General features: G+C 34.8%; 1 long non-coding RNA gene and 1 pseudogene across 1 annotated transcript; one reads left to right on the forward strand and one right to left on the reverse strand.

Moving 5' to 3' along the window:
• Positions 1-7,929: 7,929 nt before the first annotated feature.
• LOC104732848 (uncharacterized) lies at positions 7,930-8,930 on the reverse strand. Its single transcript, XR_758994.3, has 3 exons — positions 8,706-8,930; positions 8,476-8,555; positions 7,930-8,365 (listed from the first exon to the last, which is right to left on the reverse strand). It is a non-coding gene; the product is annotated as an uncharacterized LOC104732848 (long non-coding RNA).
• Positions 8,931-9,582: 652 nt separating this feature from the next.
• Positions 9,583-10,181, forward strand: LOC147933373 (AAA-ATPase At5g40000 pseudogene; annotated as a pseudogene).
• Positions 10,182-23,479: the final 13,298 nt, after the last annotated feature.

Consider the following 23,479-nt stretch of genomic DNA (forward strand, 5'->3'; position numbering starts at 1 on the left):
CCTGAAGTTGAAGCTTTTATTTGGGCGATGCGCTGCATGATCGGACATGATTTCAAAGATGTGGCTTTCTTTACTGACTGTTCAGACTTGGTGAAGATGGTGTCTTCTCCTTCGGTCTGGCCAGCTTTCTCGGCGTACCTTGACGACTTCAAGATTGATAGGGAGGAATTTTCATCTTTTTCCTTATCTTTAGTTTCTAGAACTGCTAATGTATGTGCGGATTCTCTGGCACGCCAAGCGCGTACCTCTTCGCACCATGTTTTGTTTGTAAACAATTTCCCACCCAATTGGCTCGTTTGAGCTGATGTTTTGTTGACAAAAAAAAAAAAAAAAAAAAAAAAAAAAAAAAAAAAAAAAAAAAAAAAAAGAGATATCTCTATACATAATTATGTTAAATAACAAATTTTCTCTCTCAATATTTTATAAGCCATAAAGCATGATCATGACTTCCATACAAACAAAATATCAAGAACAATCTTCCAAAATATGTATATATAACTTTAAAGTAAGTTTACAATTAAATAAGGGATTTTGGAAACAAATAGGAGACGAATTAAAATATAGTCGGTTTACATTTTAAAGAAGGAAATTAGCAACAATACAGGAGACATTAGTTGTTTAATTAAAATAATAAATCCAAATTAGTGTAACAACATAGGAAAGTATTATAACCAGTAAATTCCATAAAACATCCGCTAACGGTTGGACAGGATTTGCAGCCACGACAGAGGTGAGTAACACAAGACCTGCCCCGAGTCTATCCATCATAAACGCAAGTCTCGGCAACGTACGAGCCGCTATTGCATTCGCTAGAATTAGATTGAAGAGTGCATACATGTTGAGCCAAGACATCAAAACTACCCTTGGGGCGAGACTTCTTGGATCATTATCCGCTTGTGCGTATATGCTGTTGAACTCAATCCCTGCTGTAAAGCAATAACCCAATGCCATCCAACTCAGTGCGTCCATACGGTGAGGCTCGGGTACTAACTCGGGGTGATGTCTCTCACGATAATGCCTTGGAGCAATGTTAAGGAATGAATGGCTATCAGAATAGGATGATGATGCTTCATGCCTCCTGTGTTGTGAACTGCTTGACTGTATCTCCGGAGGTGGTAAAGACGATGAAGATGGCTGTGTCCCACTTGGAGTGTGAAGTCTTGAGGAAGATGAAGATGGATGTGTCTTGATCTGAGGCTGAGGTCTTGAGGAAGATGAAGATGGTTGTGTCCCACTTGGAGGGTGAGGTCTTGAAGGAGATGAAGAGGGCTGCCTCTGGATCCGATTGTGTCGTCTTGAGGTAGATGAAGATGGTTGTGTCCCATTTGGAGGGTGAAATCTTGAGGAAGATGAAGATGGATGTGTGTGGCTCTGAGGGTTAGGTACTGAGGAAGATGAAGATGGCTGGGTTCGGATCTGAGGGTGGGGTCTTGAGGAAGATGAAGATGGTTGGGTCTGCATGGGAGTGTGAACTCTTGAGAAAGATGAGGATGAATGTTTCTGGGTCATGGGAAGGCGAGGTCGTGAGCGTGAGAAAGATGAAGATGGCTGTGTTGGAGGAAGAGATGGTGAGGTTGAAGATGGCTGTAATGGAGGAAGAGATGGTGAGGTTGAAGATGGCTGTGTTAGAGGACGATATGGTGAGGTTGAAGATGGCTGTAATGGAGGACGAGATGGTGAGTTGTTGCTGGCTTGTGTCTCAAGAGCGCGAGGTGGTGAGGATGATGAAGAGGGCTGAGTCTGATTTGTCGTTTCCTCTACACGCTGAGAATTTGAAGAAGAAGCACGTTCGGGATCATCTTGATCACCAGTAGATGATGTCTGTCGACTTTAGTTACAGAGAACAACAATGAAAACCATGAACGTTATCAATCCCATGAATGTCACCATTTTGTGAACAACAGAGCGAGAGAGAGAGAAAAGAAAATAAAATCGCTAAGAACAGAGGAACAGAGAACAGAGAAGAGAGAGACAGAAAAAAGATGATGGATTTTTCATATATAATGAGTTCCCTTCAAATAAAAATGTTATTATGATTTAATTTTTCTTTTCCTTTTTTTTTTTCATTTGGAATGTTATCAGTATATGTAGAATTATCATTTTTCATTCTAATTCAGTAGCAACTTAATACATAAGATATTTTAACCAAGGAAACTTCCGAGAAGATCCCATTTTGTTACCATTTGATAGAGATGTTTTTATTGTAGATAAAAATACGTATATGGGAGGAGCTAGACCGTTTAATTCAGTATTGAAAAATATTTTTGTATCCTATCAACAATTGATTTAAATTAAAAGAAAATCTTTACCAAAAATATACAAATTGATTACCGAACTAACTATAGAAAAGTCATAATTCTTAGTAAATAGATGTAAATATAACATATATAAACAAACTATCAAATCTAAGAGGATTTACTATGTCTATTAGGCCAAGCCTCCTCAATATATCCTACCATCATCAAGGCAAAATATATCATAATTTTGAAACCAAATCACTTTAGGGTTTAAAATTTGGTTTAGGTTGGAAGTTGATTCTATTTTACCTATGTAGCTCTTTTTAGAGTAAGCTATTTTCGTGTATTAATGATTTAATAAGCAAACCCAACAGAGTTTCCTTCAAGCTTTTTCTAATGCATTGTAGGTCATAAACTTCTATCTTTATTTTTGTGATATATATGTGTTGTACAACAACAAAAAAATGTTATGATATATGTTATTTATGATTATGAAGATATTATGTCTAGTACAAAAAAGAGTCATGGTTAAGCTTTAAATCTACTTCCATCGTCTGTGGTGTTATCAGAATATTATCATAGTTTTAGTGGAAAACAAACTAGAGCAGATAAATAAAATAACTATGCAATACGATATATTAAATATTGGCATGTGGGTTTCATGGAAAGAAAGTTTTTGGTGGTGGATAACAACAAGTTGAAAAAGATTAAAACAAGCTGGAAAGTCCAGACTGCAGAGTGCAGAGTATAGAGTGTAGAGTGTAGACGAAGTTGAGAGTGACCTATTTCGGTGTTGACATATATATAACCTATGACGATTTTTCATGAAATTTGAATATATACAAAACAGAATAGTTGTTCAAAACATTAACAGAAAACACAAATTACATAACTAGAGTCTATAATTGCATTCTCTACACTTTAACCCGCAAAAAATTCCATTTGAAATCAAACTTATGCAACAAAAGTCAAAAATTAATCTACTAAACTAAATGAATAATCAGTTGCGTTTTATATAGTAGTTCTATTTAGTTAAAACAAACATGTAGCTCTTTTAAATAAAATATTTTCTTGCTTAAATATTAAATCAAATGTGCTTATGAAACCCATAAAATATCTTGCATATCTTAAAACGACTGATTTACTTATTAGTTATCAAACATAAAATAAAAAGAATTACTTATCGACCAACCCAAACTCATTTAGATCTTCAAGTGAACAGAACCTATACCAAAATTTGACAATTTATATTTTCATAACTGTATATTAGCTGTAAAAAAACTACAATATATATTGCAAAAAGAAAACAAAAAAAAAAGATGATGAAGAAGAAGAAATATCTAGAAGTTGTTAGCAATATATTTATAGAGGACTAGGCATGTTAATTAGGACCAAAACCTGCGGGCTGGTCCGGTCCGGCCTTGAAAAATAGCGGGTTCGGGTTTAAATATATATGACCAGAAAAAATCGGGTTTTTTGGGTTCAGCCTGTTTGGGCTATAGAGTTTTTCGGGCTTAGTCCGACCGGGTTCGGACCAGCCCGAAAAGCCCTTTAACAAAAATATTTGTATATTTTTTGTTAACATTTTTGTTTGATTGCAATATTTAATAATCTATTGTAATTAAAGTTTTAAACTCTAATCCTAGTTTTTATATTTACTTAATAACCATACTTAATACTTTAAAAATTTTTATCTATTATACTTTATATGAATTATATATTAGTTTATTTGGTTAAAGTATCAAAATTTTGTTTAGTCTTAAACTTTTTATATTAAATTAAGTTGGTTGTAATGAATATAGATGAGTTATTAAATTTTTGATTGATTTTTTTTATAGTGCAACTTGAAACACTGTTTTTTAAGGCTTATAAATTTGAATTTTTGATCGGTAAAATAAGCCCGAAAGGCCCGAAAAGCCCTGTAGCCCTGTTAGGGTCGGGCTCGGGCTTTGAAATATATGCTCGGTAATATTTCGGGCCGGACCGGGCCGGGCTCAAACATATGCGGGCTTTACGAGTTTCGGTCCGAGCCGGACCGGGCCAGCCCAATTGACACTCCTATAGATGACTGTATAGAATAAGTATTCCTACGCAATATGTAATTAATATTTGCATCCAAATTTCATCATCAACAATTTTGTTACCGTACCCCAATAAAATTGTTTTAGACTCTATAGTTTTAGAAACTTTTACGAAAATAAACTGGAGCAAATATCTTAAATATTGGCATGTGCTACTAAAATAAATAAAAAAAGGTTATAAATAATAGAAAACAGAAACTGCAGAGTGTAGACAAGGTTGACAGTAACCTTTTTTTCTCACCTTAATAAACTATCAAATCAATAGTTATTGTAACCATTTTTCTGTTCTAACGATTAATTGCATTTTGATTTTCGTGTTATAAAAATTGAAAAAAAAATGATTAGAATGTTTCTCACATAAAAATTGAAACTGTAGATGCAAACGTAAATGTTAGGAACAAAAACAAAATTCCAATAGAATTCCATTATCTACATATGAACAAAAAAGATGGAGCAAAAACTATTAAAACAATTTAACCCCTTAACGTATTTTGTTTTTTGTTTTGAGTCCGGATATATAGTCAAAGTTGAAAGTGACTACTACTTTTTTTCTGATGCTATTATTATAGAGCAGATAATGAACGAAATAATGCTAATATATTATGTTCACCTATGGAAGAAATATGGGGTTCTTGCTGACGTGATAGTCAAAACCATTTCTTTTACGTGAACGCGTTAACTTATTAATATGCTTTTTCTTCTTTCTATTGGGTTCCCTTATATTGTTTTGGCTTTTGGTTTGAAACATAATTTGTTAGTTTACTTTGGTGATATGTTTAAACATTTGTTGTTAAGGTGTAATGTTTATAATATATTAATATATTACAAATAATGACAGAAAAAAGTTTTTATTTTGAATCGATCAGGTACGGATAACGGTTTATACTGCATTGATATATTTTTTCTATCGAGATTGATCAAATTGTAGAAGAACAAAGAAACTTTATACACCTATCTCTTATAAAGCCCATATAACTAAATTATAACAGTCCATCCCAACTTGGAGCACTTAAGTGGATCGGTTTTATGGTTTTGATCCACAACGGGACAAAACAATGTAATGAGGAAAAAGTAAAAGAAAAATTAGTTACTATTTTCAAAGGTAGTAATTCGGAAATAGAAAGAGTAATTTCCACAAAATAGTAGGAAGTGTAATTCGGCATAGAAAGTTGGAGACACGATATATTTTCGAAGTCTTGCTAATTCTTTAAATATTCGGAAAATCCATGTCGTTTAGAACAGATCCAATAGATATATGTGGAAACAAAATTATGATGATGCCATGAAAGTAAAATCAAAATAAAAAAGATTCAAACTTCATTAAGATAAAAGTAATCTAAGAATCAAATTAGATAAGCTCATTAAGAATTTTATTGTGCCATAAGGTCCAAAAAGGAGAGTGATTTAAGTTCTCACCAAGTAGGCAATGATTCATGATTCAAGAAAACTACTCTTAAGGTTACCTTACATTTCTATCGTAAACAAAAATTTCTATATGAATTTCCACTTGCTAAAATTTTAGTTACATGGACTAATAGAGTTCTCATCAGATTCTTTTTTGAGCTTCTTGTGGATAACCGACGAAATTGCAAAAAGGATGAATAAAGAACATACAAAAAAAAGAATCTGATAAACTGTAAACTAAGAGTCAGCATAAAAATAACATTTAAACCCGTCCAATATCCACTATAAACTAAGAGTCAGCATCAAAATACCATTTCTTATTAAAAAAACATATTACAAAAAAAAAAAAAACTCACATGTCGTATATCCTTTACGTGTACTATTATACAAAGAAAGATACTCTAAGATCCTAAATAGTATTCGGTTTAATTCTAACAGTGAAGGTCATGATTTGGAAATGTAGTCTAAAATTACATATTAGTTAAGATAATCCAAATAAAAAAAAAACTAAAATTACAGATATGTAATTAGGATAATCCAAATTTATACAACGTGAAATCAAATGGTGGACTGATTTATGTGCATATGTGATGAAAGGCTTGCCTAGCAAACTAAGCACAAAGATTTGGAGTTGTTCCACTAATTAGTGAGAAACTAGGATCGGTCCCGCGCTACAGTGCGAAAAAATATTCATCTATGTAAATATGATTTGTAGTAAAAATTGGAATATACATAAAGTTTCTTATAGAAGATTACATTTGTAAAAATACACACTCATATCGTAAGCTTTGACGGACCAACCATAAAAGATTGTATTCGTATAAAAATATACATTTATAATAATACGCATTGATATTTTATATTTGACAAACCAATCTATTAAAAATTGCATTTGTAAAAAATACACAATCATAATGTACTTTTTTACGGAACAACCCGTAAAATATGTATTTGTAAGAAATACACACTCACAATGTATATTTTAACGGACCAACCCACTAAAAGATTGTATTTATAAAAATATCCATTTGCAAAAAAAACACAGTCACAATATGTTTTGATGGACCAACCCGTAAAAATTTGTATTCATAAAAATATCAATCCTAACTCACTTTACCATATGATTGTGAGTTTTGCAACCAACCCGTGCACTTTTATAAAAGAGATTAATAAGTGATTGCCATTGGAATACTGATTTTTTACAAAGTTAAAAATATTTTTGTGAGCAGGTCATATTAATTATATTTTTTTTTTATCATTGGCTATATTTAAGAAACAAATTAAATTAGAATATATGTGTAATATTATGTATTAATTTTTTTAATTAAGTGTTTTCCCATATGTAGTAATTTGAATTTATAAGCATAGTTTTGTTTAGGAAAAACTCTAAAAATCTGAAATAAATGATGATTTGGTTATATAAAATTTGATTATCGTTTCCATAAATATCTCAAATAATATAACCAAATTAAATATGTTTATATTATATACTACAGTTTCGAATTTAATAGCTTGATTTTTATGGTAATAGCTTTAAACGGTTTCCGTAAATATTAGCTAATTATTATTTTCAAAAACTTAATTCGTTTTTTAAAATTAATTATTGTTTTTGATTTTCGGGTTTATATTCATACCCAACAAATTATCCGTTTGTTGTTGTTTAGAATTAATTATTGTTTTGGTCTCCTTTAACTGTTGCCAAATATGTTTATTAGTTCAAAAATATATGGAATATGTTAGTATAGTAATTAATTAGTTTCTTTGTTGGGAAATAAATTATGTGCACCAAATTCAGTACCTCAAATTTAGGATCTGTTTGGTAAGGAAAATATTTTGAAATATATTTGATATCTAGAATCATAATTGATTTACCTAAATATTTTCAGTGAATCACGCGGAAGATTGGTTTGATATGATAAAGAAAACATTCGAGATCGCCACCGTTTATAGGATATCAATCACGGGGGAGGTTGTTTATATTAAAGAGTTTACCTTTATTCGTTTTTTCGTAATTAAAACCGGATGATCCATTTACTTTGTTTTGGGTTTATCTCATCCGTATCCGATTGTCTTAATTTCAATTAACCCGACCTTTGTACTTCTCTCTTTACTTATATAAGGATATACGCGGTTGCACAAGTTTTATTATAGTTAGATATTTATATATATATATATATATTATATTTATGATGTATATATGTAGTAGATACAATAAATTGAGCTGGAATATACAAATGAAATAAGTAATCGTTCATACGAAGCTTATGAGTTACACAAAAGTCGAACCCAAGTAGCAACGTTTATACAAAGCTTATGAGTTACACAAAAATCAAAAATTAAAACATAGTAGCAACGTATATACAAAGCTTATAGTTACAACATGTATCATGTGACACTTAGGACTGAGGAGTCACCAAGATAGCAAAAGTTCACTATTTATACAATTTTTCCCTAAACCATTTTCCTGCAATGTAAATTCATAATGAAAACGGTACTCAACTTGTGTAGGAAAGATTTAGTGATTTATCATGACCACAAACGAAGTTTAACACATAAAAGAGTATGAACACAACCAATTGGTTCAAAACCATCGATTGAATTTTTTTCTTTAGAAACGCCATCGATAAAAATCTTGAATTAGGCCTGAGGACATAAAAGTCGGAATATTAATTGATTCAGATTAAAACAAAAGAAGAAATCTCATCAATAATGCATACTATAACAAAAAGGTTAGTGAAAAAGTTGGAGAAAACCTAGATTTCATGGCTTAGCAGTATTGATCTCAGCTGAGGCGTTTTCTTTAGTGGTTATAGATCCTAGTTTTATCCAGGGCCTGCAAAAATTACAACCAGAGAGACTTAGGCGACAACTAATACTGAATTTGAATCAAGCGATATACATGGAAATGTTATCGAGAACAAATGAGTAAGATCGCAGCTAGATCTGAAGAAGAAACATAAGGGAGAAACAGAACAAAACATACACAATCGACCTCTTCCCCATTGTTAAATTTTAGCCTCTCCAATCTCTCAAATCTTCTCTCCTCTTTGGTTGTAGCCTCTCCAATCTCTCATTTAGATGAAACCTTAATCTCCTCTTTATTTAGGACTACAATCTCTTCATTTAGATGAAACCCTAATCTCCTCTGAGAAAAGGGAGACCCTAAATAAATTGGTGATTTAAATAAGTTCTGAGAAAAAGGAGACCCATCTTAAAAACTGACCCGACCCTTAGTTTTTTTTTAACGTTTTCGGACTATCCGAAATGCTAAAAGGATAAACACGCGGATCTAAAATTAAATCTACCCAATTTTGATTTTAGCCGACCCAATTCCTTTTAAATGTCACATTTAACCTTTATGCAGTTGTTCTAATAATTGGCGTCAGGGGCATTTTCGTCCAAAGATGAAGTTGTACTTATAGGGATGGATCCTAATTAGCCATAATTATTGTGATTAATAGAAAGCAAACATTAGAGAAAGCAACCATCAGCGGAAACTCAAATGTATTTTGTAGAATTATTATTAATTTTATTTTGTTGTCGACGAAATAAATAATACTGGTCTTTTAGTTTATCATTTTCTCTAATCTCTATTATCTTCTTCCGAACAGGTTGATCCTTAAATAATCATATTCGTGGAAAATTTATACGCGTCGGGTCTTTACACTGTTTAATATTGGAAGTTGGATCCAAAAAAGAAGGAAGAGATCGTGTGAATGACCCCTTCGCCTTCAGCAATGGAAGGAGTATTATTACAAGAAGATCGGTAAAGCTTGGGAGAGACGTTATTTGTTGTATGGACCGCTGTCCACCATGAACAAGTAAGTCCAACATGATTTCAGCCATGGCTAATCTTCTAAAACTATGATCTCGAACTTACCGCGGTAAAGAACAACTCGGAGCTGAAAAAACTGCTTACAACAACGTCTAGTAAGTCCATTATTGTGATTGAAAACATAGACTGTTCTGTAGAATTCACCGCAACCGAATCAAGAAAGAGAGCAACTCAAGGGAAAGATATCAAAAAGATGATAAAGACGAAAACTCTGTTACACTCTATGGGCTACTCAACTTCATTGATGGTATTTGGTCGGCTTGCGGACAAGAAAGGATTGTTGTATTCACAACAAATCACTTGGAAAACCTTGATCCAGCTTTGATCAGGAGAGGAACAACGAATAGGCACATTGAGTTGTCTTACTGCACTTACGCACCACCGTTCAGGATTCTTGCCAAGAATTTCCTGGATCTTGATGGTGATGATGCTCATCCCTTATTCAGAGAAATCAAGGCTTTGTTGGAGAAGACAATGATTTCCCCAGCTGATGTTGCAGAGAGTCTTATGGATAGAAACCATCAAATCGATGTTGATAAATCCCTGAGCCTTCTAACCAACACTATAGAGGAAAAGAAGGACAATCAGAAAAGCCAACAAAAAAAGTTCAAAATATTTGGTTGAGGATTACTATTTAGCTCAATCTCGTTTGATGAACTTAAAAGCTTATTTTGTTTTTTCTTTTACTATTGATTCCACAATGTTTGAGTTTAACAGGTATAACCCTTTCTCTAATAATAAAAGAACAAAGTAAGAAGATATATACAATTTGGTGAATTGAGAAACTGAAAGAGAGAAACTAACTTAAATTGCAGAGTACAAAATCTTAACTATAAAGGACATATGAATTAAGGATTGTCCCACCATGTGAAGTCCATGAAGGGTTTTGAGTTGGGAAGCTAACTGCGCCTAGGATTATGTTTGCTAGCCAAGTGATCGCAACGGTCGTACTTGGATTCATGGTGACGCTTTTAAGTTTCTTCTTGTTATACAAAGCATATAACATTGAAAACCCTAAATGGCTAGTTTAAAAAAATTTACTGTTGTTTCTTATTCATACATTTTAGTATTTAATTCAATCCCTTGGATGCTCCAATGGGTTTGAGCGGGGAAAGCTTGGCTTCGCCTACGACTATGTTTTATTACCAAAGTGACCAGAATGGTCGTCCCTTGGATTCTTGGTGACGCTGTTAAGTTTGTGTTTTTAACAGAACGTATGACATTGGAAACCCTAAACGGCGAATTCACAAGGCTCCTATACGCCTTGATTTACATAAACATGGCAATTCCACGGGTGCAAGGCTTCTCTGATCATACAAATCTTGTTCTTAGGTTGGACTTGCGTAGATTTGGTCACCATTTTAGTTTTTGTTTTGTTGATCATACAGATTATTTCCCGTAAAGTAACGGCCTTCACATTATATAAAACACGTATGACAAAACAAAATCAATCTTATATGTCGGATAAGTTACGAACCATATATAGCATTAAACCAACCAAAAAAAAAATTAATTTATTGATAAATATTGCAACATAGCATTATATTATCGATATCTACTATTCTATTCTAGAAAAAAACCATCATGAAATATTTCATAAAAAGAAAAAACCAAAAGAGTTTGTTCAAAGAAAAAAAACAAAAACCAAAAGAAAGAATAAGTTATAAGCATGATATAAATAGTTAAATATTAGAAGTGGGTTTAATCTGTCAATAGTCTCCGGCCTGTGCAACACCAAACACATACAGTTGCTAACATGGTGATGACCAATACAGCTACAAAAGATCCGATATATTGGATGAGAGCAGACTCCATATTGTTCTTCACCAACACACACAAAAATCTGTTCGTTCTAACTTTTTTTTTCTCTTGTTTTTTTTCCTCCCTTTTTCCGAATGCAAATTGTAATACTGTATATACTTAGGGGTTCTTATACATGTATTTACAATTTTGTAAATAAATCGGTGAAATTTGTATTTTTACATTTCACATTTTTCACTAATAAGGAACCTTAACTAGGAAAACTAGAAATTTTACATTTTATCGTTAAGGAGCATTAACTACGAACACAAAAAGAGAAAATTTACATGTTATGTTAATATAATTTTATTGATTCGTCATGCATGCATCTAGGGTAACATTCAAACCTAGTACAATATAGTGACAATGTAACGCTTAAACCTAGTTAAGTAAGATAATTATAATAATAATTATTATTTTAATTAAGATAATTATTATCAATTGAAAGAATGTAAAATCACATGGTTGACTGATTTATGTGCATAAGTGATGAAAGTTTTTCCTACAAACCTAAGCATAGAGACTTAAAAGTTGTTTTAGAAATAGATCAAACGTCCTTGGCCATAATTATTTTAATGTAGAAAAGAAAAAAAGCAAACATGAGAAGAAAGACCGTCTCTGAAGTAATCGGTTTGTTAATATAGAAATACTTTTTATACTTTGAGCCTTTGAGGGAATTTTTGTGTGTTGATACTTTATGAGGCAATTTTTGGTTCAGTAGTGTCAGTCAATCTTCAAAGATTTTTAAGACTGGTCTTTAGTTTCTTTTTTTATAAGTATCGATTGTATACACTAATTTAAGTTGATACTTGAAGTAAATAATCATATTCCTTTAAAATTTTAAATGCGACGGGTCATTGACCTATTTGACACATCTTTAAAAATTCGGACAACGCAAGACATAAAGAACAAAAAATAACAAATACAAAAAGAAGTACTCTAGTGCTTAAGTGATGATGATCGGCTACTTTGTTATTTAGGAGTACTTAAACCCAAACTAAGCTAAACCAGACGATTACAAAACAAACCGCATAACCACAATTTGATGGTGTCAGATCGACACCCACCTAAAATTGCGCTCAAAATATTACAATAAGGTTTTGTCAAAGCTCATGACAAAAAAGAAGATCAATACCAAAAAAATAAAAGAAAAAATAAATAAATAAAGAAGAACTATACCGAAACTTAAACTAATGATCCATAACAGTGTATAAAAGACTTAAAGCTTAGAGCTAGTGGTTTTTTTTTTTTGGACAACGAGCTAGTGGTTAAGGACTAGTTAATGGACATCTACATACATAAACTGAGAAAAACTCGTTTGTTTGAAAATAAAATAAAAAACTGAATAATATGTTACCAAATATGAAAATAAAAAGACGTTTGTTTGACAGATGTTGGAAATCATCTTCGTGAAAGGTGCAAATTCTTAGTGATGAAACTTCAAAAGATCGTGATTCGTGACTATATCAACTTTCCGTTCACATCTTAGCTCACCAATTGCTAATAAAAATCTCATAGTGGTAACTACGGTTAATTAACCCAAAACTATTTGAAAGTCAGTCCTTTATCACAAAATAATTAAGTAACTAAAATAGTGTAAACTCAAACCATCCTCACATCTTGACTAATAAATATTCACTTGTATTTAACAAGTAACCTATACTTGAACTCTACGGCAACCACGAAGTTCTATTTTGACTCAACCATTCACGCCATGCATCCAAAAATTTACAAAAGAGTTAAGCTTTAGAAAAAAGTAAGTCACTCATATGATCGTATCTATACACTAATCTTTAACAATTTTTTTTTAACTAAGAAGTCTAAATTCTGTAATGCATGTGGGATGGGGTTAGAAGAAGGAGAAACATAGGAACCTCGAGAAACAACAGGAGTCCGAAAGAAAAAAATGGTTTCCATTGCTGAGCTTTATGACTATCTATCCAAAACTAACGAACATGTATTTATAAATACTCAGTTATTCACTAATTAGTTTTAATATTTACATAATGTACAAATTAACAAGGTACTCCTAAATAACAAAGTATGCCTTTCAAATAATAAAGAGAATTATTATGTTATTGTATGCACCAAAGAACAATCTTGAGAGCATAACTGAGAATTATTATGTTATTTTATGTTATAAAGGGAAATATTATGTCGACCGACACCTAAGTCTCGTTTTAAAAGGTACGAGCAGTCTCTTTTCTTTGTCCTAGTTGTGTTTGTCGCTTCTGGGAGAGAAAGAGAAAGAGAGAGAGGTTATGAGTTTGATCATGAGAACAAAGGGAGCCTTGAGGAGGGTTAAGAGGAGCAAAATGATCTGCTTTGGGGGTTGTCAAGGAGAGGAGAAGGAGTTTTTGTAGTTGTTGGTGTGAGGGAGGTTGTTGTGGTGTTGTTGTCTCGTTCATCCTAAGCAGTTAGGGTTTGTGTGATTGATTGGGTGATTGTATCATTGATCCCTTTCTGTTTTGTGTACTTTTGTGGTGTTTGTATGGCCTTGTGTGACTGTTCTTGGATTTTTCATCATTGGAGATGATGTGGTGGAGTTTTAGGGTTGATTGATGGTAAAGGTCGTCAACGGAGGTGTTGCAGAGTTGCGGTGTCAGATGTCTGTGAACGCAATTTTAGTTATGATTGTCTGTTTTTACTGTTTTTATGTTGTTTCCTTTATATGGACTTAATTGCTTGTGTTTATAGTCTAGTAGATGGGGGGATTGTCTCACTAAGTATTTGTTATAATATTTACGCATCTCAATTGTTGTTTGTTGTTTAGGTAATATGCAACGTGTAATCATGGTGATGAAGAGGAAGATGATCTAGGATCTCAGTTATGTGTTGTTGGTCTTGGTTATGTTATTCTTGTTAGAATCTTGTATAAGAGTATGCTAGTTTTTTGGATAGAATAATTATGACTGATATTGTGTTGATGATTTATTAAAGATGGTTATTTCATATGTATTTCGTTGTGCATGTTGGTCATTATTGATATTATGGTTAATTAATGATGTTCATGTCATTAGTTTAACTAAGTATTATTGGATATTTAATTAATATATTAGTAAAAAAAATAGGTCGGGTTGTTTCACTTATAAACATATAGTTTTGATGTTTAGTGGATTGGACTACAGACCGGGATAGACTTTTGAATTATTGTAAGTCTTAGTATTACTATTATATATCGATACAATTTTTTTTTGTTAAATATAAAGTTATCTATTTTTCAAAAACAGTGGCAAACAAAATCCGAAATTATAGATGTGAGTTTTTTTTGTTTTCCCAAAAGAGACATCGGTTTTATTCAAAATGAAGCTAGCTAAAAATGATTTTGAGTTCCTAGAAGAAACCAGAATGTTTCATTTTAAGAATAAACGACCATACCAAATGGAAAGTAGAGTTGCTGTTTTAAAGGAGGATCCTGCGAAGCTTAGCATAGCTCTCATCTTGATGTACATCAATATCGCGACTAAGAAGCTGGGATTGGATAGATCTAGATGTATATTTGTGCAGTCTCTAGTTACCCTTAAGACAGATCAAAAGAGGATCGCTTGGAGGAGAAGAAGCAGGATATATTTGTGTAATGATCTGATGAAACAAGTATTTATTGGTGTGGTGGATGATGATGATGATGAATGTATGCAATGGTGAGATATGAATGGAATGATGGATGGGTGTTTCAATTCCCCTTATGCTGTTGCAGTATAAGAGGTATCAATCCTATCTGAGTGTTTGTGAACAGTTAAGATATGCATATGAATCTAAGTTAAGACAAATGTAAAGATTGTTTGTCACTAACAATCCTAAGATGGAAATGTAAAATGCAGAAAATAAACTACAAGAACTAAGAACTAAATGCAAATGAAACAGAATGATTGTAACTGTAATGAAGCAAGAACAGAAACAGAAACTACTACTAATGAACTAATGCAAGACAATTAATGAACTGAAAACTAAATGAATGCAACTGGAATGAAACAAGACAATCACAAATCATAAACATAAGTTCTGGGGATGAACTCGAGCAAGCACTCGACCGAGTGTAGGTCGAGTGGGAGGTCGAGCTGGTTAAATCCGGAAAACAGAGCAACACAATAAAAACAGAGCAATGCTAAAACCAATCAAACAACAAGCAAGCAACAGGATTAAGACTAAGATTTCAATAAACAAAGAAGGTCCTGAGGATGGATTCATGGGATGAACTAATCATTGTGGTTATCTAACTTGGTCAACAAATCTCAAGCAAACTTTGAGCTAACCTCTAGACATACAAATCTAAGACAAGTTTCTCCCACTCTCATGGCCAAGAAACAATCAAACCTATGCAATTCTAGACTTGTTCTCACACAGTAAAGAATCTACACAAGCAGGCATTAAGCAATACATCTCAAACCAAACAAGACCTCTAATCTCTTAGCAAGCCTAATGGTAAGCTCTAGATCTAGCCTTATCTATGCCTCTTAAACATTGGTGTGATGCTAAGAAGCTTGAAATCAGATCCTACCCTCTCAGATATAGGATCAGCATTAAGAACATCTAGCCTAGAAGAGATCTACAACAATCAAGCTTGACCAAATCACAGAAACCACAAGATCAATCCATCCTAACCCATCCTCAAGATCCTAAGCAAACTACTCACAACAATACATGATGAACAAAGTCAAAAACCCAGAAAATATTGAAACTTGCATTATTAGAAAGATAAAACAAAGATCTATAATATTGATGAAAGTATGAAACTCAAATTGTCAATATCTTGAAAGTTATAGAACCAACAAAATACAAGAATCTAGTCTTCTTTCTTAAGAAAGTACAAGATCTTAAAAATAAAAATGCAAAAGGAATAAAGCTAAAAAAGGTAAAAATTAGGTTTAGAGAATATCTAAAAAGCTGGACTCTTTGGTGGCTGCATGTACAAAGCCTTATATAGTGGGGGAGTGGAAGCCCTAAAAATAGAGAAAGTCAAAGTAGTCAACGGCTCGGTCAACTCGACCTGTGCTCGGTCGAGTGAGGGGTCGAGCTGGCTTCTCACGTGCAATCTCCACTCGGTCGATTCCTCCTCAGCACACGGTCGAATGTCTGGTCGAGTGTGCGGTCGAGTTGGACTCCGGACCTTGTTGTTTCAGCCTTAACTCCCTTGTTTCCTCCTCATGATTGCTTCACATCTCTTCTCCATTGCTTCCATGCTCCTTATGCTCCAAAATCACCTGTTTATGCATGAAAATATGCAAATGCAATGCAACTAAACTCTAATGCATGATTAGTGCTAAAGCTACACAATAATGGCCTAAATGGATAGCAAAAGATGCAAAATATGTGAATAAACTAAGGGAAAACAAGGTAAAATATATGAACATCATCTGATCCCAAGGCCATGAGGTCCATTAAATAGGATTAGCGGTAATTTTTTCTTTCCGCATGAATTCCTAAGTAATCCCCTATATCAACAGAGAGCCATAAGAGAGAAAGCTTAGAAACCCTAACTCACGGGAGAAAGAGAGAGAGAGAGAGAGAGTCTCTATGTCGCCGTTATCGCCAAAAACTGTGGTGGAGTAAAAACAAGAGTGAAGATACAAGATTCTGAAAACAACAAGCGAATGGGAACATAAAGAACATCAGGAGTCCATGAAAAAGATGAAGAAGGCTATAACTTGGCACTAGGAGCTGCTGATGTGGCGTGACGAAGAGGCGGGAAGCTGACTTGGATCTATGGCTAGTAGCTGTTACTAAATATTCAGTGTAACAGGTTTGGACAAAACTTCACAAATAAGTTCATTCTTTATGTGGAGATTCCAGATTTGTAAAGTTTTGACAGGGTTTTTGGGGTTAGTAGAGGTCGTATGCTACCGTTAACACTTAGACGATCTGTCTAACGTTTGTAACTTTGAAATTTTCAAAAACAGCAAGCTCAGCAGGTTAGTTTTCATAATATTTACTGTGTTTCACGTTTGGGTGAATATGATACAAAAAAAATTAAGCTTACACTAGATTTTAGTCCGGTTTTACTTAATGATAGACTAAGTAGACTTAATCTCTGAATATGTGTAGTGTAATCATTTTAAAAAGATTATCTTAAAATCAAGCGTTTGGCCCTTTTGAAATCTAAGGGTTTGACATTTTTGAAATCAAGGGTTTGTATTGTTAAAATTTCCTTGTACGTTAAAAAAGAATGAATTGTCAATTCAAATTGTTGACTGATTTATGTGCATATGTGATGAAAGCTTTTCCTACAAACTTAAGCATAGAGATTTAAAAGTTGTTTGAGAAATAGGTCAAACCTTAGCCATAATTATTTTGATTTAGCCAAAAGAAAGCAAACATGAGAAGAAAAACCGTCTCCGAAGTGTGGGGAATCAAATGTATTTGGTAGAATTATCTTTCTCATGTCATTTCTTCTTCTATAAGATTCAAATTAAACAGTTTTAAAAAAACTATATATGGTTTGATAGATCCATCGGTTTGTTAATAGAGAAATACTTTTTATATATACTTTGAGCCTTTGAGGAAACTTTTGTGTATTGATACTTTGAGGCAATTTTTGGTTCAGTCATCAGTGGTGTCACTCGATCCTCAAAGATTTTTAAGATTGGTCTTTAGTTATCTTTTTATAATTATCGATCTATACACTAATTTAAGTTGATCTTTAAAGTAAAAGCTCCTATTCCTTTGAAAATTTTAATGCGACGGGTCATCGACCAGGGAAAACAGCCAAAATCAACCCTAACTATTTGCGGAACGCTTTTTCATACCTAAACCTTAACATCCTGTAAATAACAACATGAAATGTATTAAAATTCAAATTTACTACCTAAACTATAAAAATGTTGTCAATTTCAACGTCTGTTCGAACAATCTTTAGTTAGAGTTTAACGGTGTTGAGTCAGACGATCCATAACATCCACATAGCACTAAGACTTACCAAAACTACGTCATTTTTGGGTTTGTTATGGCAAGAAATGATCAAAAATGAAGTCTCACAACACTGACTTCCATACCCTATTTTTTGTTAAACGTTTTGTTTCTAGCCACAACACACCTAAAATGACCAAAACAACTTAGTTTTGGTCAGTCTTGGTGCCACGTAAATGCCACTAGTCGTTCGAATCAGTACCGTTAAACTCTGACTTAACACCATTTGAGTAGATGTTGAAATTGACAATATTTCATATAGTTCAGATAGCAAATTTGAATTTTAATACGATTCAGGTTGTTATTTGCAGGGTGTTGAAGTTTAGGTATGAAAAAGCGATCGGCAAATAGTTGGAATTGATTTTGGCCATTTTCCCGTCATCGACCATTATTTGACACTATTTAAAATTTCGTACCACGCAAGACTTTATAATAAAGAACAAAAAAAATAACAAATACACAAAGAAGGAAAAGAAAGTTAAAAAAACTGTTTTTTGGTGCTCACCTTGGTTTGCAGATAAATTTTTAAAAATTTATTTTGCCACCTGTGTCACTAAAGTTCACCTATCTTTTCGGTCAAAGGTTTTGAGATAACAAGAACATGGATCAATTCTATGCAATGGATCAATATGCAATGCTTAAACTCATTTGGCTTGGTAATAAAGGGTTTTGAGACAATGATGGTCTCTTTTTAGAGTGGGGCTTGTCAATATCAAGGTTCTCTCATGAAAATAGATTGAGCTTTAGAAGAATGCTAAAGGTAAGAACACTTAGACACATACAAGAATAAAACCTTGTCTACCCAAAGGCACCCAAAGATTTCATCCTATCAATCTAAACCCAAATGATCCTAGTGCTACCCTTTGCTTCTTCTTTTCTCTTTAACCCTTTTCTCTTTTGGTTTTCAAATCTTAGGAGATGTCTTCTTATTTGATCTTTATAGTGGGATGGAGGATTCTTACTTATTTGCTATGGTTCTCTTTTCTTCTTATTCTTAAGACATTTAAGCATTTTGCTAAATTTTTCTTTTCTTTCTTTTCTTTTCCTTAACTAGAACCATCTTAAACAACACTTTACTTCCCATCCTTTCACTAGACTTTGCTTAAACACAATCTCCTCTTAAAGACTCTACCCTTTTTCTTTCTCTTTTCTTTCTTTTCTTTTCATAATAGCCAAGTCCCAAACCCAACAAGTGAACCACCTAGTCCTATCTAGTTTGAAAAATGCAAACTAGAACTACACAAGGTCTTACTCTTGTCAGTTCAAACCTAACACTTTCTACCAAGCTCAATCCCAAAAATAGGCCTCACATACTCAAGAATAAACAAGGCTTGAAAGAAGGTTTGGTTTAGGGGTAGGGGAACTGATCTTAATGATTTAATCAGCTACTTGGATCAACAAGAGTGGTAAAAAGGAGAAAGATGATCCAAGTATGTATATGGTATCCATGAGTTTAAAGCAATGCACATATTGATAATTATATGTCAATATTAGGTTCTTATAAATAGGAAATGGTTTCAAATCTCAACATGCTTCAGTTTAGACCAAATGCAATGCAGGAATTCAATGCTTGGTTCAATCTTATTCTTCTAACTACTCAACTAGCATCAAAGTACTAATAACTTGGGCATTGATCCTAGTCTAGTGAATAAGCTAGCTAACAAGAAAATACTCATCATAGATCCCCAATGCAATTATTATACAATTCTACATGAAACATGCTAAACAAGATCCTAATATGCAATGCAAACTACATGAACACTCTTTTTTTATGAAGATTTTTTCAAAATTTTTCAAATTTTTATGGTTTTTCTATGCCATAGATGCTAATGCAAGTGCTAACATGATGATGATAAGAACACAAAACACAACATCAAATGCTATCTCAAACCCTCCCCCAAACTTAAATCACACAGTCCTCTGTGTGAAAGAAAGTTGTGAGAGGATTCAAGATTTAAAAACATCACAAAACACAACATCAAATGCAATGGTATTTACAAGTGAAGGTGATGATGGTACCTTAGGGGTTTTGGAAGAAGTTGTCCACATCCATCTGCATGCTGTCATAGGAGTAGTTGGGGTCAGGCTGGTGACTTGGAGATGGACTTTGGGGCAGCTCGACGATGGCGATCGACCGTGACTCGGTCGAGTGCGTGTCCGAGAGGGGGGGTCGAGCTAGACCGCGGGTGTCAAAATGTTGACCTTGCTGCTGGCAAAACTGCTGGTAGAGAGCTGGATCCATGTAGTATTGAGGTGGGATGGGAGGGTAACTTTGATAACCTGGATAAGCAGCTGGAGGTGGGAAGCCATAGGGTGATCTGGGAAGGTGCTCGGCCGAGTGCATTGGAGGTGCTCGGTCGAGTGGGTGCTCGAGTGACCCGGTCGAGTGCCTTGAAAACTGATGTTCGCGGGTACTTGAGCTCCTCTTCCTCTGATTTGGCTCATACATTGAAGCCCTAGCTGGCTCCACAGGGTTTGCAACCCTTGAAAGTGCTCTAGTTGAGCTGCTTCTCCTCAAGGGGCTTGAATGTTGGCTAGGAGATGAGTTTCCACTCTTCAGCTCAGCAATCTCCTTCTTCAAGCCTTTGATAGACTTAGCCATGTTGGTCACCTTCTTCTTCAGCTTATCAAACCTCTTTCCATGCCACTTGCCCCATTTTTGCAAAAGAGTCAACCTCTTGGCATTCTCCCTCACTCCTCTACTATCTCTTGGGTTGGGCTCATAATCCTCAAAGTAGAACTGCTCCTCTCCATCAGCTACTTGTGCATTCCCAGCTTCCTCAACTCTATGTTGAATCACTCCATCAAACCAATGCTCCTCAGCTGGCCAAAAATCAATGTTTGCTCCTTTTTGAATGGTGGTGAGCTCTTGGTTAGGCAATATGAATTGCTTCTTCCCAAGTGTTGGAAGCTCAAAGTTGAAGATGTGGTTCCCTTGATGCATCTCCTTGGCTAGGATGAGAGTAGAAGTGAGGTAGCTTGAGTCAACCCATCTTGGTGAGACCCTTTCTCCTCTAAGTGAAACTCTAGCAGCTTGTAGGATTGGAGTGATGATGCCTCCAATGGTAAGTGCTCCTCTTGACCCTTTATTCTCCAACTTGCCTACCCAGCTTCTCAATTGAATCATGTGGTCAATGAGTACCATTCCTAGATCAGTCTCCACAGTGCTCCCAAGGATGATGGTACCATTCCTTGCTTGTAAGATGACTCCATTGAGAGCCAAGTCAATCATCTTTAGCTCCCCCTCATTGATGTTCCCAGTTTCCTTCCTTGCAAAGAAGGTATTGGCAAGAGCCTTGTGGAAGTACCTTAGGACTGGGCTCCTTATCCTTGAGCTCTTGGAGTTGGAGGATGAGTAGTACTTGTTATCCCCAATGGTTTCCCACACAGCTAACAGTTCTTCTCTTGGGATCATCAAATTCCTATTGCTCCCAACCTCAAATCCAAACACATTTGCTATCTCCTTCATTGAAAGCTCATGCTTCTTCCCTTTGATGGTAAAGGAGATGTGACCAGCTCCATGTTCATCACTCTTCCTTGCATATGTGTGCAGCTTGATAGTGGCTAGGAACTCACAGCTTTCCTCCTTGTAGCCTTCCATGCACAGCCCCATGAACTTGGTGAGGTTGCTCTTCTCAAATAGATATTCCACATCCTCATTAATGGCAAGCTTCTCCATGGTCTCCTTGTGAGGATATCTAGTTCCCAGGAACTCCATCCTCATGAAAGCATCATAAAGCTGCCTCTTTGACAGCCCACAAGACTCAGCTCCTCCATCATCCATCAATTTTTCTTCTTCACTCTCCTCCTCACTTTCACTTTCACTCTCTTCCTCAACTTCAATAGCTGGCCTCTTCCCTTTGGCCTTGTGTCTCCTCATAAACTCATTGAGAGTAGGCTCCCTTTCCTCCTCACTCTCAGTCCTCTCAGGATCTTCCTCAACATGCTCTCTCCTTGGACACGGCATCTGGCTCGACCGAGTGCTCGAACCGCCACTCGGTCGAGTGGTCGATCGAGTGCTCCGTCGAGTGACTCTCCCAGCTTCACCTCTTGATTCAAAGTTAGCATCACGACGTTCCATGGAGCTTGCAGCGGTTTGGTGAGACTTCTTGGTGATCTTGGAAGACATTTTCAAAAGAAACTGAAGGGAATAAACTCAAAGCTCAAAGTTAATAGGTTAGTGACCCAAAAACTTGAAAGAACAAAGCTTGAGCAAGAGATGAACTTTGAAAGAGATTTTAAAGCTTGAATTTAAATGTTTTGAGCAAATGAGAGAGTGTGAGAAGTTCAAGATCGTGCAAGGGCTATATAAAGAAGCTAAGGGGACAAGGAGACAAGGGTGGAGCGTCCATACCATTCAAATTTGAATTGAGAATCTTTGACTTGCTTTTGGCTGCCACTCGACCCCACACTCGACCAGCACGTGGTCGAGCTCCTTGACCAAATTTGAAATTTCAAAAAATTTCTCCTTGTTCTTCCCTCCACTCGATCGTTCTAGAAGAATGGGAATCGAATGGGCCTTACTCCTTATCCAGCTCGGCCGAGTACCTCTTGTGGGATGGTCGAGTGGGCCTGCGAATCTCCCTCTCCATCTCTCCTTACCCAACTACATTTTCACCTAAAAGCCTGTCCAACAAAAACATAAAAGAAAACACATCAAAACTACTAAGAAATTAAAGCATATTTACAAAGGATACCTTAGGGACTTCCTCCCTAGTGAGCTTGTTTAAAGTCACTAAGCTTGACTTTGGTTTCCTTCTTAGACTTGATCTAGATACCAAGGAGGTGATGAAATCCTCCCTGGAACCTCTTGGTCACTGTGAAGTTGATCCTTGATCACCTCACTCTTAACACTCAAACCATATTTCTTCTTAAATTTGAGCCTTGGTCTTGCTTTCCTTAAAGACCTCTTGTTCAGCTTAACTTGGAGATCCTCAACCATACTGGACAGCTCTTGAACTGACCTCTTAAGCTTCTCCACAGAATCCTCTTGAAGTGGAAGCTCAGCCTTTGGGGTTGCCTTATCACCTAAGCCTCCTTGACCACCTTTGTCCTTAATAGTAAAAGGCTGGTCATCAATGGTAGGAAGGTTGGTTGGGTTATAGATGTTGAACTTCATGACTGTATCCTCAGCAATGTTCAAGGTCACAAGACCTTCCCTAACATCTATTACTGCTCCAACAGTGGCTAAGAATGGCCTCCCTAATAAGATTGGATCT

This window comes from Camelina sativa, chromosome 12 (assembly GCF_030686135.1).
Source record: "Camelina sativa cultivar CO46 ecotype springtype chromosome 12, ASM3068613v1".
In the NCBI taxonomy this organism is placed as follows: Eukaryota; Viridiplantae; Streptophyta; class Magnoliopsida; order Brassicales; family Brassicaceae; genus Camelina; species Camelina sativa.